The sequence below is a fragment of the Coptis chinensis genome, chromosome 9 (assembly GCF_015680905.1).
Source record: "Coptis chinensis isolate HL-2020 chromosome 9, ASM1568090v1, whole genome shotgun sequence".
In the NCBI taxonomy this organism is placed as follows: domain Eukaryota; kingdom Viridiplantae; phylum Streptophyta; class Magnoliopsida; order Ranunculales; family Ranunculaceae; genus Coptis; species Coptis chinensis.
The window spans coordinates 49231491-49237910 of record NC_141464.1 but is presented as its reverse complement, the minus strand read 5'-3'; the positions used below and the strand labels follow the sequence as shown (position 1 = coordinate 49237910).

General features: G+C 35.7%; 2 pseudogenes; both read left to right on the top strand.

The window, feature by feature from the left end:
- Window positions 1-581: 581 nt before the first annotated feature.
- On the top strand, window positions 582-1065 carry LOC147476458 (senescence-specific cysteine protease SAG39 pseudogene; annotated as a pseudogene).
- Window positions 1066-5130: 4065 nt separating this feature from the next.
- On the top strand, window positions 5131-5803 carry LOC147476457 (chaperone protein dnaJ 3 pseudogene; annotated as a pseudogene).
- The last annotated feature ends 617 nt before the right edge of the window (window positions 5804-6420 follow it).

The window sequence follows — 6420 nt, the reverse complement described above, 5'->3', positions numbered from 1 at the left end:
GCTCTTGAGCTTCCTGACTACTACATACTTACTGAGAAATTCTTAACTCAGTAGAACCTATGCATTTAAACTAACACAGAGTCAAGCACTGTAGAAAACCAATCACCCTCACGAGTGGGAGTCACAATCAAGTGACATTATGGCATCAACAATTGAGACAGCTATTGATGGGGCTGAAGATCTACTCCATTTTTTAATTAACACTCCTTCTCTCTACAAACGATTTAAGCTCCTGAGTTATATTAAATGTGACGTTAATACCATAGTGTTATTTACACTTTCTTTCATTTTTGTCAAAGATTTTATGGTTTTACCTTCTATACGTTAAATCTTTTTATAAACATTTGAGTCCTTGATAACATCCTTCACAGGCAAGCCAATTATTCTTGCATTTAAAAAATATGGAACCTAATTATGACTTAAGGATGAAAATTTAAGGACAATGTTGAACGTATTCTTTCTTCCAAGAATACTAGAAATCGATCATACGCTCTTAAGTATAAATAAATTTGGAGACCAAACAAACGAAGAATTTAAGGCTTCATACAATGGTTTCAAAACAATGTCTTTAAAAATGATTTATGAAACAAAAATCTTTAAAGTATGAGAATGTATCAATTGTACCTAGTAGCTTGGATTGGGCAAAGGAAGGTGTAGTAACCCTTGTCAAAACCCAAGGAAGTTGTGGTAAAGGACAATTTCTTTGGTTAGTTATTTGTTAATTTTTTACATTTAGAATTCTCATGTGCCTATGCAATTATAACACATGCAACCTTTGTGTTTCAGCTATAATAATGTTTACATAAATCAATTTCAATTTCATTTCCTATGTTCATTTCTTTTCTTCTTGAATGTAGGAAGTTGTTGGGCATTCTCTATCGTGCAGTGGCAGCAATTGAAGAGCTAACCCAAATCACAACATGTAATAAGTTAGTATCTCTATTTGAGCAAGAGCTTCTAGACCGTGACAACGAAGGTGAGAACTGGGTCTGCTTGGGTGGTTACATAGACGATGCTTTTAAGTTCATTCAGCACAATGGAGGTCTCGTATCTGATGTTGACTAAATGGTACATGTGAAGTCAATGAAACAACCACGTACGCTGCAAAGATTAATGGCTATGAAGATGTTCGTACCAATGAGAACTCATTATTATTAAAAGTCGTAGCCAACCAACCTGTTTCCCTATTTCCGTTACTGTTGTTGGCTATGGAACAAGTGACGATGGTATTAACTACTACGTATTGACTGGTGAAGAATTCATGGGGTACTAATTGGGGCGACCAAGGATACATTAACATGAAGAGGGACGGTGATGCCAAAGAAGGTTTGTGTGGTCTTGCTATGATGGCCTCATACCCTATCTGATTGAAAAAATTGAAACCAAGATACACCGGATATAGCACCCTGAAGTGGTTGATATTGGGTACTTGGGATGGGATGGAATTGGCAATTACATCAATGTAAACGCATATATAGTAGGCAAGGCCAAACAACACAAAATGGCATAATCGATATGTTTTGAAAGTTGAGGAAGTTTGGCATATCAACACCATGATTACATTAAATTTGGAAATTTTACATTTATTTATACCTCACAAAGCCAATTGTGCATACTACGCAAAATCATGCACAAAGTTCTTCACATGAGAATTTTCGACTAGCTGGAAGGACTTATGCCTGACAATCGTAATTGTTAATCACCAATCTACATTGAACCTAAAGTTTCATAAGTTGATGTAAGCAACAGTAGGGAATGTGAAGATTTGCACTTGAGAATAAAGATGAGGCCGACAAAACAAACCTCAACCGTGTCTGGAGCCCATATTTTGCACAAATCTGGGCTCTTGAGGAAGCGATAAAATCTTCCTAGCTATGTTAGTGGACAATTCTCCCAATGTGAAATGGGATTCCACAAAACAAAAAGAATCAAATCTAAAGTAGCAAATAAGATTAATCAATTAGATTTGTCAATTGGAAGTTTTCTTTTATGTATTTGCAAATGATTCATGGAGCCAATTTGATGACCTGAGTTGTCGAGTGGTTTCCCCAGATGGTCATGTTTGACACATTATCATAAAAGAAACCTACTTTTAGAGCAAGCTACTCAATTTGATTTCATATAAAATCATCCTTTTGTGTGGTAGTCCATATTAAGGCCCATAATATCGCCGAGATATCCGAGATATCGCTGATATATCTCGTTTTTTGGGTACACCAAGATGGAAATATCTAATATATCTCAACCGAATATTGAATATGTTTTTTCCTAATATATTTCTCAATTTCCGATATAACGATATATATATCGACCGATATATATGATATATCCAATATAAATTGTTGACTTTGACCGATATATTGACGATATTTGCGATATAATCGACATACAAAACAAAATTTTGATTGGTCAACAAAAAAATGGATATCTCCGATATTTATGATATATCCAACATATCTCGGTTTTTGAGTACATCAATGTAAAACCCCATTTTTGTTGGGCCTTGGGATAAGTTGGGCCTTTGGGCCTAAGGCGGATGGATGGCAAGGAATGGGGGAATAAGGGCAGGGAAAAAAACAAAGTAAGAAGACTCTCGGTCTTCTCTCTCTTTCTCGGTCTCGGTCTCTCGATCTCTCTCCAAAATTTGGGGGTTTCTCTTCCTTGGTCTCCCTCTCACAATTTTGAGGGTACACTCATCCACCTCGTACAGTACAAGTTAGGGTTTTTAGTATGGTGTTGAATTGGAAGCGAATTCTAAGGAATTTCATGAAATTGGAGGTAATTAAGCACTATATGAGTTAAGCTAAGTAGTCTCTACCATAAATCCTCTTAAGTTTAATTAGAAGTTGAAATTTCTATGAGTAGAAATATATGTAATGATTATTGTTTGTCGCATGCTTGTTAGATAAACATTTTTTGCTATTCTATTCATAGTTATGATTATCAATATGGTGTGTGACATGTTTGAAATGCATGTAGCTAACCATTAAAATCAATTTGATTGGTACGACGAATTGTTTAAGTCGAGTGGTGGCTGGATAAGTGATGGGTTGTTTATTTAGTTGTATTAATCATCCCATAGTTTGGTTTTTCATGTTTTAATGGTATGTACAGGAGATTATAGTTCGATGTTTATGGCTTTTATAGCTAAGGTTTTAGTTTGTGCATGACTATTGTCATTAAATTTTATTCTTGGCATTGAATACGCATGAGACCTAGTATTCCAATGTTGAACTGTTGAGTTAGTTCTAAAGAAGAACTACGTATGGCTTGATCCCTGAAAGGGTACGTAGGCAGCCGCCTGGCACAGCCGCTTCCATAGGTACCCACCCTATAGAGTTCTTTGTTTCCGATGTTTGATCGTTGTTTTATTTCATAACTATATATGTTAGAGCGTGCTTAGTGTGATCTGTTTAATATTGGGTCCTCACGTATTTTGCTTGGAAGAACTGATATTAAGTGATTCATATTTAATATTTTACGTTCATTTGGTTACGAATAGACAGATGCAGAAATTGCACTGAGAGTAAGTTTTACTATAACTTAAATATTTATTGCTGAGTGTCATTATTTCTAGTTGTGTTTGTATCCACCCGATTTTCATATTAGAGATATTTTTATTTATTTAGTTTGTTTAGTCGATATTAGTTTGGTACTCAAGTGAACTAGCTTTTGTCAATCCTTCGTTTATGGGGGTATCTGGAATATGTAGGGTTAGATGGTTTTGTTAAGGTTGTTCTGGAGATGTATGTATGTTAGTTGCGTGGTATAAGTTGTGTATTAGGGTTTCAGGGATATTTGTATATTTATAGTTTTCTTCTTATTCGAGGATTGGTTACTTGACTTAACTGACATTGGTCGAGATGGTTAAGTAGCTGGTTCTACGAGTAAGTATATCTTTTAGTAGTTAAATTTATGATTGAGGTTTTATATTTGGTTTGGATGTATTCTTATTAAATTTTCAGGTTATGACAGGTTATTATATTTATGAAATGTTGAAAATACAGAGGAGGCTCTGCCAAAATTTTCCAGAAAAGTTACGTAATTTAGGTATATAATTGTTTGAGATTTGGGGCGTTACAATCGAGATATTCACCGAATTTGATATTTTGGTCCTTGGTCCATATGTTAGATTCATCAACAAGAAGTAAGGCATGAGTAATATACGACTTTCACCTGACATGTAGCCATGTTCTCATCCAACCTGATCAAAGCGTGAAAGTTCTTTGCAGGCATGTTTGTTGCATTTTTAAAACAATTAGAGCATTACACCCGGGAGAAGCAATTAATAGGACTTGGCATCATACCCTTACTTCTATGCAAAGTCTTAATTAGTTGCAGGAAACTTTTTTACTTCGTATGGCATGTGTTGCCCACAACTATGACTTTAACATTATGTGATGCTACCGCATTAGTGCATTTGAAGGCTTCATATAGAAAAGCGGGTTGTGTTGCAAATCAAGCTATTGGTTCAATTAGAACTATTTTTTCTTTAATTTCTAAGGGTAATTTGGCTGCAAAATATGCAGATTTATTGGAAAAGCTGGTGCCGTTGGAACTAAGCTTGGGTTCGATGAGGGTATGGTGCTGGAATGGAGATAATCTACTTGGTCACATACTCAACATGGGCACTAGCATTTTCGTATATATAGATCTATCTTGGTTGCAAAGCAAGAGATCACAAGTGGTGAGAATATTATTCTAAAGTAACTGAACAAACCTTAGTTACTGCGTGAAAAGATGTGAAACAATGATTTGATACATAATAAATTAGTTACCACATGAGTTTTCAATACAAGGAGTGTGAAGCTGCGAGAAGCAATGAGAATTTTTCAATTTTGGCAACAAATCAACATTGAAGAAAGACAAATTGGAGTGATAGCAAGCTACTTTTTGTTCTTGGGCAGGGAATTTTTTAGGGAAAATTACAAAATCAATACAAATTGGGAGTAACAAATTTCAAAATCGACAAAAGTGATGATTTTCTGACTATTATATCATAATATAAAACACTGTAAACTCATGTATATATAAGTAGAATAAGTGGTGGTCCAAAAAGAACATAAAAATTTTTTCTACTCTTTATATGTCTTCCTTGTCACTGATTTTGCCTGAAAAGGTATTGCGAAGATGTTTCGAGAGAGAGTACTACCGAAGACTGATAACACAAAGTATTATGAGACTTTGGGCTTTTCAAAGAATGTATTACAAGATGATTTGAAGAGAAAGTTGTTATTAAGAATCATTCTGATAAGGATGGATATCCAGAGAAATTTAAGGAGTTAGCTACGTTTATGAAATTTTGAGTGATCCAGAGAAGCGTGAAATATATGACCAGTATGGTGAGGATGCAATCAATGGAGGATTTCCCCATGCAGCTGGAGGCCATGGCCCATTCGACATATTCCAAAATTTCTTTGGTGGTGGCGATGGCAGCAAGGGAAGGAGGTAGAGGAGGGGAGAGGATGTAGTACATCCCTTGAAGGTATCTCTTGAGGATCTTTACAGTGGAATGTCCTCTGCTCCAAGTGCAAAAGTAATAAGGGATTTAAATCTGGTGCTTCAATAGAGTATTCTGGCTGTCAAGGTTCTGGTACGAAGGTTTCAAGTAGGCAAATTCGCCCTCGTAGGATTTAGCAGATGCAATATTCATGCAATAAGTGCAATGGAACTGGAGATCGAGAACATCAAGGACAAAGACAGATGCAATAAGTGTGAAGGGTTAGAAGGTTGCGTAGGAGAAAAAGGTTTCGAAAGTCCCGCTTGGATGGATACTTCAAAGTTTCTCATTTGTGAGGTGTAGTGACTCCCTTGGATCTAACAGTCATTCAATGCAATGCACGTAATATGACAGCGTTGGGAATGGTTATGCATACTTCAACCCTTCTTCGATATATTCTTGGGTTCAAAATGCCATTAATTACTTTGCTCACAAAGATCATCGGACTGTATCAACATTGACTATGAGCATTTTAATTTAAAACTAACCCAGACACCTTCGCAGAGTGCGTAGGAAAACTTTTAAGAACACTTAAAGGGAACAACATTTTAAAATGAGCATTTTAACTCATTTTCCTTGCTTCTATAACACCTTTTGACGATGACCAAATTCAGAATCATTATATGGCACTGTAGAGTAAGTATGGACATCTCATAAACTATGTCAACTTTCAATTCTACGCATATGATAAGGGTACAAGTAATAAGGCAGACCATCAACTGTTTTAGTAGGCAAAATATTTAAAAGATCCCGGGCATATGCCTGGGTCTAAAATCTAGTCTAAACTAAAATCCACACCCCCTTTGCCTAAAGCATCAATGACAACATTATAAGTTATCAAATAAGGCTTCAACGCAGACATTTTTATCAAATCAAAAAATTGAGAAGAGAGAATGGGGAGACGAAGTGAGAGACCGAGA